Source organism: Mustela erminea, chromosome 2, assembly GCF_009829155.1.
Source record: "Mustela erminea isolate mMusErm1 chromosome 2, mMusErm1.Pri, whole genome shotgun sequence".
Classification (NCBI taxonomy): Eukaryota; Metazoa; Chordata; class Mammalia; order Carnivora; family Mustelidae; genus Mustela; species Mustela erminea.
In genome coordinates this window covers 37,446,677-37,459,671 of record NC_045615.1, presented here as the reverse complement: position 1 = coordinate 37,459,671, position 12,995 = coordinate 37,446,677, and the positions used below count along the sequence as shown (strand labels likewise).

Sequence of the window (12,995 nt, the reverse complement as noted above, 5' to 3'; positions counted from 1 at the left end):
ACAAATAATTTTGTAGTGTTAGGGTGAACGTGAAGGTCATGGAGGACACCCAAGGCTTTTGACAGGCTTAAGGCTCACCCTTCAACTAGACTGGGTGCACTAGACTAGAAATTATATGGAGGTGGATCTGTATCAGTTCAAAATGAAACAGACAAACATGGTTGGAAGAAGGACCAGCAATGGCTCAGGACCATACTCGGAATGAATGACTATAATATTTTCTCTTTTGTGACTGTCCTGAATGATCATTTACTGTGTAAAAGGCATGATATATGACTGTTTTTGCATTTTATATTAGGAAGATGTTAAAAATAATGTCTTACTAAACACTGTTTATACTGGAATCAAAATAAAACAACAGCAAAAAAGGAGTAACATCTTAAAGTCCTTTGACCAAATTCTGTGAGGATAAAATAAATGAGGAAATTTGACTTGTCTGGAAAGCTAAAGAGGAGTTTGAACAGAGGTTGGGGCACAGAATATGGGTTATTACTATTTTACCCCCCCCCCCCACCCCGTGGTATTAAACACATTAAGTTTTTCTTTCCTGGGTTGTCTTTTGGGCCCTCAGTGAGAACTTCCCACTGATTTTAGGGTTCAAGGATTTAATAAGTCTTCTATAATTGCAAGCCTATAGTCATATTATTTTTTATTTATTTATTTTTTTTTAAAGATTTTATTTATTTATTTGACAGAGAGAAATTACAAGTACACTGAGAGGCAGGCAGAGAGAGAGAGAAGGAAGCAGGCTCCCTGCTGAGCAGAGAGCCCGATGTGGGACTCGATCCCAGGACCCCGAGATCACGACCTGAGCCGAAGGCAGCGGCTTAACCCACTGAGCCACCCAGGCGCCCTATAGTCATATTATTGAAGAAGTGTCTTTTTACACATAGGGATGAGGAGCAGTGGACTCACCCCAGCCTAGTCTTCCTGTTATTTAAAAGCAAAAACAAAGCTACCTTGTCAATCTTTTACTTTTTCTTCCTATGTATAACCAGACAAGGACTAGGGCTTTTAATCGTTCTAATAAAGTAGTTCTTTGTGATTACAAATGAACTCTGAAAGGAGAAAATAAATTTTATTCCATAATACTATTATCAACATAATTTTTATAACACATATTAAAGACACTGGCTATAATATGTATTATTTATTTTGTTTATCTATTAGTGTTTATCCAATAAGGTTTTTCTGAGTCATACAGTTTTGCTTCAAGAAAGATATTTGTCTGGGTTGTTGTCTTCAGTTTTCCAGCCTCCTAACTTTTTGGAAACTGTGTCTGTTTTGGAAACTTTTTTCTAGGTTTTCAAGAAATTTGGAGGTAGGTGAAAAGTTCAAATAAAATTTTCTTCCTGAATTAGGCTTGCATTATGCACGAACAAGACAAAACAAAGTAAAATTATTGAGTTCTATAAGCTTGTGGGATATATCAGGCCCCAGTACCTGGTGCATGCTGGGTGCTCTGCTCAAGCAACTTTGTGTTATACTCAGAGATACCCTAATTTCCATTTAATTTGCAGTCAAGAATTATTTTTACTCCTACTTTATCTTAATTTAAAATGACTGTAGGCATATTATCTAAATCTTGAAATTGAACTCGGAGATACAGCTGTTTACTTTTTATTAAATTGTTTGCCTTTCTTCATCTCCCATCTATACAAACTTACTTGGGTTTATCATCTTTCCTCTTTGTATTGTGCTGTGGGGTTGTCTTCAGAGGCTGTTAATTTCTTTGCAATTACACAAATAATTTTTAATTAGTTAATATAACTTGTACATCTGTGGTAATAAATGATATCAAATATATTAAAGAAAAGACCATTCCAATGGGATTTGGGGATTGGAAATGAAATTATTTAGTTGAGAGCATTTGCTCTAATCCTGGTGTGGGAGGGAGATACCACTCCAGATTTCCAACAGTGTCTTGCCAGGGTAAAGTGAAACTTTGTAGAAAACACTAATGAAAACATTATTGCAATGTACATAGTATCAGAACTCCTTACTTCCAAATAGAAATAGAAATGTTCTTAGTGAGGCTCCCAAGTGGCTCAGATGGTTAGACATCTGCCTTCAGCTCAGGTCATAATCCTAGGGTCCTGAAATCGAGCCCCATATCAGGTTCCCTGCTTGGTGGGGAGTCTGCTTCTACCTCTCTTTCTCCCCACTGTTCCCCCTGCTTGTGCTCCCTCAGTCTCTCTGTCAAATAAGTAAATAAAATCTTTTTTTTTTTTTTAAGATTTTATTTATTTATCAGAGAGAGAGGTGGGGAGAGAGTGAGCACAGGCAGACGGAGTGGCAGGCAGAGGCAGAGGGAGAAGCAGACTCCCTGCTGAGCAAGGAGCCCGACGTGGGACTCCATCCCAGGACGCTGGGATCATGACCTGAGCCGAAGGCAGCTGCTTAACCAACTGAGCCACCCAGGCGTCCCAAGTAAATAAAATCTTAAAAAACAAAAACAAACAAAAAAAACCAACCAAAAAAAAACCGAGAAAGGAATGTTCATAGTGTTTATTCAGCTTCATCTTCTTAGAGGATAATCATTTTTTATCTCTTCAGGTGTTATCTCGTTTACGAAAACAGCTCGTTGATGTAGTCCTCTGAAAGGGTCAAAAACTAACTTAAAACTTTAAAATATGTTATACAATATTTTATACTTTTCTACTTTTGGGTTTTTTTTTTTTTTTGTAAAGAAGGGAGGAGATGTTAAACATATTGAATCAATTTTCAGAAAAACAATACTTACCTTCAAATTGATTGCAACAGAATAGCATGGAGGAAAGAAAAAAACAAACCCAAAAAACTAGCATCTCCTATAACTTTTCGAAAGTCTGATGGAAAGCAGTCCATAATTCTCATCAAGTTGGGTTAATTTTTTTTAGGAAAAATAAGAAGACAGATCTCGCCCATAAAGCCTGGCTTTAAAATCTGGCCTTTTGTACATCTTTCAGTTTTCTTCATATATGAAATAGGCTAAATGACTTACTGTAAAATGTCATTTACTCTACTTTTTGTCCAGGGCTTTTAAAAAATGCCTAATTCCTGTCATCTTTTTCAGAAGATTAGAATAATTTCTTAGAATGTCCTTCTTAATTTATTGGATAAACACTTCTCTCTGCTGATTATGAAAACAGCTACATTAAAAAATACGTACTTATGTACCGTGCTTATCCTTCTTCCTCTCTGCTTTTAGGCTAGGTCCTAATTTCCATTTCCCTTCATTTTTACTTTTCTCGGTTGACTATAAGATCAAAGGTACAAGAAGAGAAATGCTGTTGTGGATCTGTTTACTTAGGATGGTATTTTAGAGGAAAAAAACCTGAGGCCTCATTTCTCATTGTCAAGTAGAGCCCATCATGTGGATGGTAATTGTCAAGAATGATACTTGTAACCACAGAGAACAGTAATCTTGCATTATCTTCTGGGTAAACTGCTCCTGTGTTTGAACTGATTCTGTAAAAAACTAACTGTGGAGTTCGGGAAAGAAAACATTAGCTTATTTTCCTTTCTAGTTCTCCTTTCCTTTCTAACTGCCATCCTTCTCAGGCCTTATCAGTGTTCCACTAGTGAAGTTTTTGACTTCCTCACTTTTTACCCATGCTAGTAGCTTTTCATTTAATGCTACTGTCCCACCCTCACAGCTGTCCTGGTCATTTAAGAACTAACTCAGATTTTCTCCTCCTTCATGAAGCTTTTTCTGGTCTCTTTGGCAAGAGACTGAATTTTCCTTTATGGGATGGTTACTGTTTTTAGCTGTGCATCTCTTTAAGGCATTTATCCTCTGGTAATTATTTTGTAATTATTAGGTGTATACATTTTATCTCTTCTTTTTCACCTGCAAAATTCCTTAAAGGTGAAATCTTATTTACATTTATATTTCCATGAGGTTTTAAAAGAACTTAGCATTTAATAAATATTTTCATGTATGAAGGGTGTGTCACATTCTCCTGTAATTCATTAAGCACTACTGATCGGCACAACCCAATTTGGCACAATTTTAAAATTTAACTCTTAGAAAATTATTTTTATTTCATTGTGAAATAATTTAGGCTTATGATTATTTTAATTGCACCCAGTTGATTCTTAGAATTGCCTGATTAGGTGATAGTGCTTCAAATTTTACTTAGTCACCGTGACTTGTGTCAGCCAAAGTAGCAAGTCAAAAGTAAAACCTGAATTCTGGGCATGACATTATGAATTCCTAAGCCCTGGACTTCAGTTTGTTTCTTTGCATTATATTTCGGTATGTATACATTTGCTTTTCCTGGATTCTGAACTTTTTGTTTTATTCATCTAACTTTTAACCTTTTTTAAGCTACATCAACAATATTTTGAATTATATATTCAATCTCTTTAAGATCCAAGAAGAAAAAATAGAGAGCAGTAATGCCTTAAAATATCTATTATTGTTGTTGTTATTATTTTGTATTGATGTTACTCTAATGATGCCATTTGTTTTTGGGGTCTATAATTCTAATGAGGAAGAGTAGCTGGAAAAGAAGGACTGATGTGTTGTATCCCTCATTCTCTGTATGACTTCGGCAACTTGCATTTGGCCTTAGTTACACTGTGTAACATAGGGTACTCTGTCTTACCTATTTCTCAGGGTGGTTGTAAGGCTTAAATGAGTATAATATATGAGCAAGTACTTCACAAATGGGAAAGTCTACAATATGTAAGGCATTACTGTCATTGTCGCAGTCAAAGATTTAGTGCCAGTAGAAATTGTGAGCCACTTACAAAGCCACTATGTAAGTGTGAGCCACTTACATAGACTAAGATCCTTTTAATATTTGGCTAGTAGCACTGATAGAAATATGCCTCCTTTTGGTGCATGTAAGGCAGTAAAACCATGTTTTCACATTATTTCTTTATTTGGTTGTCCAGGTTAATACTTCTCTGGATCATTTTAGAAGCATAGGCTTCATGTTGAGTTTTATAAAGAGCTTTTCTTTGTTAAAGCATTTTCAGACTTCAGAGAACCACTGTGTAAAAACTCATCTACACCAATGCATCTCAGATAGTTTTCATTGCTTTATTTTGAGTAAAAAAGCTGAACCCCAAATTCTTCACTTTCAAGAGTGCTCAAAATTGGCAAAGTCTATCCATGTGTGTAACATGTGGATATGTTCTATTCTAAGTGTGTTTATCAGAATACAATTTTTAGAGTAAATCTTTATAATTATGTTATGAATGGATGCAATTTTCTTTTTTGATTATTGAGATCTGTCATCATTTTGTATTTAAATATGAATGCTGTATGAACTTAGACATGTAGCCAGAAACTTGCATAGTAGGAATAAGAATGTTGAATAGAGATGTCATGACTGTTTTTGAAGAATTTGAAGAGGAATTTGAATTACTTTCATGATATAATTGTTCAAAATTAAAAGATGCAACAGTAAATGAATATATTATGCTTCTAATTACCTTTAAATAAGAGTTATCTTTATAATGCAGCCTTTTTGAAAGTGCCATAATAGCTGTTTCAGGTTGCCTATCAGTGTAATGATATATAAATACTTTGAGTTGTGTTCGTTCTTCATTTTATATTTCGAGGAGAGCATAACTCAGAATAGCTGAGGAAAGACAGAGACAAGCGATTGACATTTATTGTTAGTTATGTACTTGAAAGTCAGCTAGATGTTTTATAACTTTTTAAGTGTTTTTTTTTTTTAAAACATCAACTGAATTAAATAGAAGTTGCTGTCTTCAGTTTACCAGAGAAGAAACAGAAATACAAAGAGGTTAAGTAATTTGCTAAAGGACATGTAACTGTCTAATTTCAAAGTCCATGTTTTTCCCTACTATACTGTACTCCCTCTACAATAAGATTGGGTATAACTATATTGTTGTTAATAAGAACTTTTACAAAATGAAGTTATGATTTGCTTAGGATTTTTTACATATATTTGCAATACTATATTAGGATACTTACACTTTAGAGATGAACTTCAGATCTAAATCTAATTTTATTACAGTTACTAGATTAGAGCTAGGAGGTCTACTTTTTAAATTAGATTCAGGTGCTTAGCAAATAGATCACTCTCAATGAATGTTGGCTGTTGTTATTTTAACTATACCTTTTAACTAGCCTGTCTTACAACATCTAATATTTATTGAATATTAATTTTGTTACCAGACACTGTGTTAAGTATGTAAATGACTTACTATCTTGATATCCTCAGATACCTTCTTTGAACTATTTGCTATTTTCGGTTCTTAGCTTGTTGGGCTTTTTTTGTTTGTTTGTTTTTGAATATTCAAGTACACTGTTGGAGATTATTGCCAGTTGAAGAGAAATATTAGTGGTAAGTCTGGTTAAGAGTTCTTTGGTTTACAGAATGGGCTAGCCATCTTTTGAGTTGTTGTGTATTGGGGAAAGTAACCACTTCTCATCAGCAGTAGTGCAACCAAGCATCTGCTGGATTGTCAGAATCACAGAATTGGCTTACCTATTTATTTCCATTGCTTATGAAGTTTCAACATGAAATCACTCTTTATTTATTTATTTATTTATGGAATTACTTTAATACTTAGGCTTTCTGTGAAAGAACCATAGCTGGGAGCTTTGGTTTTCAGTGCTGACTGGTAAAAGACAGGGGAAGGTCTTCAGAGATTGCTACCAGGGACTAGATTTGAATGGGCTTTAATCTTTGAAACTTGACAGTTTGGAGGACTTGTACTTTTCTCTAGTTGTGGCCATGAGAATGTCTTTGGTTGTAAATGAACTTTTGTCTTTGGCCACACACTTCAGAGAGGGGCTAATTGGACTAGAATTTCACCAGAATTGAGAAACATTTATTCAGGTATGCTAATAGTTGATTCATAAGCTTATATCTTGCCCAAGTGCACTATTTGTATGAAGTTGTCTGGCTCTGACACCATGTTAGGATTGTATTTCACAGTTTGAACTACAGAATAAAGGGCAGATTGCTGGATTGGGAATGTGAAATTTCCAGGACTCTTAAGTGCTTCTGAAATCCAAAAATAATTCATGTAGATGCTCTGGTTGCTCTGTGTATCTGAGTTTGTGTTTGTGTCAGTGTATCTGTGTATGTGTGTATTTATGTATAGTGTTTTTGAGTCAGTCATTTTCCCAGGACGCGTGTCACTGTGCCTGTGGCAAGAATTTCTGTTTGTTTCTCTTTGGCTCTTAGAGAAAATACCAGTCCCGGGGCACCTGGGTGGCTCAGTGGGTTAAGCCTCTAGCTTCGGCTCAGGTCATGATCTCCGGGTCTTGGGATTGAGCCCCACATCAGGCTCTCTGCTTAGCAGGGAGCCTGCTTCCCCTCCTCTCTCTGCCTGCCTCTCTGCCTACTTGTGATCTCTCTCTCTGTCAAATACATAAATAAAATCTTGGGGGGGGGGAAGAAAATACCAGTCCCTACTTTAGGGTTGGAAGAAGACAATACTCCAAGACAAAAAGATAGAGGCTATTCAAAGATGTACCATGTTCTTGACTTTTTTTAATCTGAGTTTTCTCATTTGCTCCTCCTTTAAAAAAAATTATACCTTTTCCTTCCAAAACATTCTCTGTTCTCTATTTCTTATACTCCTTATTTTCTTCTATTTTTGTAGGGTACTGGAGTCAAAAAGAAAGGTTAAGTACATAGTCTTCTATGTGAATTGCTCATTATCTTCTGGTAATTGAAAGTTAACTTGCATTGTAAGTGTACATGATAATGTTGTCTGTCTCTGGAATGTTTTTAGTGTTCCAAAAATGTTTATAATTTGTATGTAAACTATATATTTTTAAAATCAGTGTTTTCAATATTATTTAGTTTTTTTTTTTTCATGGCTCATACATTAAAAAGTATAAAAAGGTACACAGTGGAGACTCTTACTTTCTCTTCTGTTTCACATCGGCCCAGTTCCTAATGCCCTAATGATAATGGGTGATTCTGGTTGCTTATTTATTCTTCCAAAGATTTTTTTAAAACCATATACAGGCCCATTCAAAGTGTATTTTCCCACCCCTAAATTATGTCTATACATCTGTCCCTTGCTTATTTATATAATTTTACTAAATTTATGTAAATCTATTAAATAAAAATACAGTATGGAGATATTTCTAGAACAGGACATGAGGAGCTCCTGTGTGTGTGTGTGTGTGTGTGTGTGTCTGTCTGTCTGTCTGTCTATCTTTTTATGTGCGCTTAACTATTTCAGAGTATTCATAGTTCTGTAAAGAGTATCCCTTACATGTGTGAGCTGGGCCAAGGGTGCTTACATTTCTAATTTTGGTAGTTATTGTCGTAGTAGTTTACACTACCTACTAGCATTGTATTAGGAATTAAAAAAAAATTAAGTTGCTGTTAAGTTAGTTGCAACTTTTTCAAAAGGCAGGTATAGTTTATTCATAGTAAGATTTAATCTTTTGAAGTATAAAATTCAGTGTGTTTTAACATTCATACGGTCACATCATCACTGTCCCCACAGTGATAAAAATAAAGACATCCTCCTGGAAAGTTCTCTTGTCTCTTTTTGTAGTCAGCCTCCTCTGACTAGCCCTGAGTCTAACAGTTATTGATCTGATTTTTATTCCTGCAGTTTTGCCTTTTTCAGAATATCTTATGCATGGAATCATGTAGTATGTGCTCTTTTTATATGGCTTTTTTTTCATTAAGCATAATGCCTTTGCGATTCAGTCATGCTGTGGCATATATCATATGCCACATACCATATTTTTTTCTTTTCTTTGCTGAGAAGTATTTTATTATATGAATGTCCTAAATTTGTCTGTCTCCCAACTAATACGTATTTGAGTTGCTTCCTGTTTTTGGCAATTCTGAATAAAGCTGCTGCAAACATTTGTGTATAAGAATTTTTGTGGACATATATTTCAGTTTTTCTTGACAGTTACCTAAGTGTGGGATTGTTGAGATATATGGTAAGTTTAAGTTTAACTTTATGAGAAACTGACAAACTATTTTCCAAAACAGCTGTATCAGATTGTATTTCTATCAGCAGCGTATGAAAGTTCCAGTGTCTGACCCTAGTCAGTACTTGGATTTGTTGGTTTTATTTATTAAACCATCTAATAGGCATGTATTGATGGTATTGATGTCTACTTACTCTTTAAAAAACAGCTTTATTAAGCTATAATTCACATACCATACAATTTACCCATTTTAGGTATATAAGCAATGCTTTTTAATATTTTCAGATAGGTGCAGCTATTATCACAGTCAGTTTTAGAACATGGTCATGACTTCAGTGAAAAAAAAAATCCTTGCACTCTATAGCTGTTATCTTTTGTCCTCCCCTCTACCCCATCCTCAGCAACCTTGGATCTACTTTCTGTCTCTCTAAATTTTCCTATTGCAGACATTTCATATGAACGGAATAGTATGTGGTTTTTTGGTAATTGCCTTCTTTCAATCAGCATAATGTTTTCAAGGTTTATCCATGTTGTGTGTATCAATATTTCCTTTATTCTTTTTACGGCCAAATAATATTTCATTATATGGATATAACATATTTTGTTAATCCATTCATTAGCTGATGGATGTTTGGGTTGTTTCTGCCTTGAATATGCTGCTATAAATATTCATGAATGTGTTTTTATTTCCTTAATAATTAATGATGAGAAAGTTTTTCTATACTTATTTGCCATCCACATATCTTTGGTGAAGGTCTCTGCAAATATTTTGCCCCCTACATTTAACTTTTTATTTTGAAATAATTTTAGATTTACATGAAAGTTTGCACAATAGTAGAGAGTTCCCATGTGTACCTGTCAGGTTTTTCTGCTGTTACTAGTTTAGAGAACCATGGTGTATTTGTCAAAACTGGAAGATTAATATTGGAGCAATAGTGTTTATCCAACTATAAACTTTATTTGCATTTAACCAGTTTTTCCACAACTGTTTTTTTTTTTTCCCCCCTGTTCAGGATCCAGTCAAGGATACCACATTGCATTTATAAGCATTTTGAAAATTTAGCTGGTTTTCCTTGAATTGTGAGAGTTGTTTTTATATTCTGGATACAAGTCCTTTATCAGATGAATGCCACTTGTAACATTGCTAATTTTTTTTTTTTTTAAGGACTTTTTTTTTTTTTTTTCTTTTGGAAAGTTTATTTATTTATTTATTTGACAGGCAGAGATCATAAGTAGGCAGAGAGGCCGGCAGAGAGAGAGGAAGGGGAGCAGGCTTCCTGCGGAGCAGAGAGCCTGATGCGAGCTGAAAGCAGAGGCTTTAACCCACTGAGCCACCCACGCGCCCCAACATTACTAAGTTTTATGAAATAATTTTTATTTGAAGCAGAATCATTACTCATTCTTTTTTTTTTTTTTTTAAGATTTTATTTATTTATATGACAGAGAGAGAGAGATCACAAGTAGGCAGAGCAGCAGGCAGAGAGAGAGAGGAGGGAGCAGGCTTCCTGCTGAGCAGAGAGCCGGATTTGGGGCTTGATCCCAAGACCCTGGGATCATGACCTGAGCCGAAGGCAGAGACTTGACCCACTGAGCCACCCAGGCACCCCTCATTACTCATTCTGTTTAAGCTAAATACAAATATGTATATTTTAAAATGCTACACTTGATCTTAGCCAAAAGGCCGAGAAGCGATGCTAATTCAATTTATATAACATTAGAGGTCTGTATTTTCCCTACTTACATAACAAATGAATATATTCTAAAAATTGTGAAAAAATTATATTTTCTCCAGATTTCACCATTGTTTTGTAGATATATTCTCAGGTTTTTTTTTTTTTTAAGAGAGAGAGTGTGAGTGCACATGTGGGGACTTGGGGAGTGGGCAGAGGGGCAGAGGGAGAGAGAGAATATTAAGGAGGCTTCACACCCAGGATGGAGCCCAATGTGGAGCACAGTCTCAGGACTCTGAGATCATGACCTGAGCCAAAAAGTCAAGAGTCGATGCTTAACTGACCGAGCCACCCAGGTGCCCCAGAAAAATATTTTCTTATTGCTAAAATATTCCCTGTGTGGTGTAACTGATTTTTCTAACAAACATAGGGAAAGACGCTTTGCAGACATTAAGATGTGGCTGCATAGAAAGCCTCTGAGGATCAGGAGGGCTTTAGGAACCTTTTGTATGAGGCAGATATTTTTTATTTTTCCTTTTCCAGTGGATCTCACTGTAGAAATATTTGTACCTTGGGTATTAGTAAACATTCACTACTTTATGAATCCTTGTAATAGAGATTAAATAATTCAACAAGTGTTTATCAAGGATCTACTGTGTGCCACCCACTGTTTTAGCCTTTGAGGATACAGCTGTGAACAACAACAACAACAACAAAAACCCCTGCTTGGTATGCGGAGCTTACATTTTAGTGAGGGGAGGCACACAAACAAGGAAATATATAGCATGTCAGATGTTGATAAGCATTATAGAAAAATATTAAGCTGAGTAAGGTCACATTTGGAAGGCTTCACTGATGAAGTGGCATTGGGAAAAGGACTGAATATAGCTATGGAATCAGCTTTGTGGTAAATAGAAAATGTCAAAGGCTCTTTAGATGGGATCTTGGCATGGTGAGGAACGGAGGTTTCAGAGCTGAAGCAGTGGCCAGGAAGGTATTGACATCAGAGGATTAGCAGGGGAGGCCTGGTTGTGTGGGGACTTTGGCTTTTATTCTGAGCATGTTAGGGACCCATTGGAAGGATTTGAGTAGCAGTAGGGTAAGATCAATTATAAATGCCAGATTGAGAATAGTCAGTAGAGGGCAGAGAGTAGTCGCAGGGAGAGCAGTCAAGGGGGTCAAAGCAATCAGCTAATTGTGATAGCAGCTGATGGAAGGGAGATATGGTTATGTTGGGTACATTATGAAAGTAGAACAGACAAAATATATTGGAACTTAGTGTGAGAGAGGACTCAAGGATGACTTCATGGTTTCTGGAAGAATGGGGGTGATATTTCCTGGAGAAGAGGACTTTGGGAAGATCAGGTTTGATTGGTGCTGGTAGTGGTAGTGGTCAGGAGTTCAGTTTTAGAACAAGTAGAGCTTGGGATGCTTAGTTGTGATCCAAAGAGTTGTCAGGTAAGTAGTTTGGAGTTTACTGGGCTCGAGATTTAAGGCTATAATGCTATTTTTAAAAAAATGATTAATTTATTAGAGAGAGAGAAAGAGAGAAAGAAAGCATGGGGGGAGGGGCAGAAGGATGGGGAGAGAGAATCTCAAGCAGACTCCCCATTGAGTGTAGAGCCTGACTTGGGATTCTATTCACAACCCTGGGATTGTGACCTGAATCAACATTAAGAGTTGGATGCTCAACCAACCAAGCCACTCAGGCGCCCCAAGGCTACAGTGCTTTTTAATCACATCTCTCTATCATTGGAAGGCTTTATCTGGTCTTAGTGATGTGAGTGAGTGTCTAGCATAGTGCTTGATAAGGCAGAAATGTTTAATAAATATTTGATGAATGGACTTGAAGTGTAAATCTCAATACTGTTTTCTCTAATGATCTATTTTATTGTAATAGTTTCTGGAAATATTTAGATGCTAAAAAGTAATGTGTAGATATTGGAAAGTAAAACCTGTATCTGAGCTGGAGCTGTTCACACTGCTGTCTCAGTGCCTCTATTCCTGACTGTCATCCAAAGTGCTATTCTTGGGGCACCTGGGTGGCTCAGTCAGTTAAGTGACTCTTGATTTCTTCTCAGGTCATGATCTCAGGGTGGTGAGATCAAGCCCCTCATTGGGCTCTGCACTGGGCATGGAGCCTGCTTAAGATTTTCTTTCCCTTTTCCCTCTGCCCCCTCACCACCCCACTTGCATTCTCTTTGTAAATAAAAATAAAAACCAAAGAGTGCTATCCTTGATCCTAGGCTTCTTGTTCCTAATGGCCATGATTTCTACTGCTTAGACTCTGGAAGAAATTCAAGTTACATGTATCATAAATTATTTATTCTCAGAAAAAGCGAAGGTTTTGGTAGTAACTGTGTTTGGCTCTGTTCAGTGGGCCTAGAGATCTGAGTGTGTTATTTAATGTTTTGTAACTTTGGCTTAACTTTACTAGGTTTAAG

General features: G+C 36.1%; 1 protein-coding gene and 1 pseudogene across 11 annotated transcripts in view; one reads left to right on the top strand and one right to left on the bottom strand.

Annotated features, from left to right (window-relative positions):
- Positions 1 to 12,995, top strand: part of RAPGEF2 (Rap guanine nucleotide exchange factor 2) — a 240,894-nt gene that overhangs the window by 16,030 nt on the left and 211,869 nt on the right. The window lies entirely within an intron of this gene.
- Positions 10,505 to 10,574, bottom strand: LOC116585324 (annotated as a pseudogene).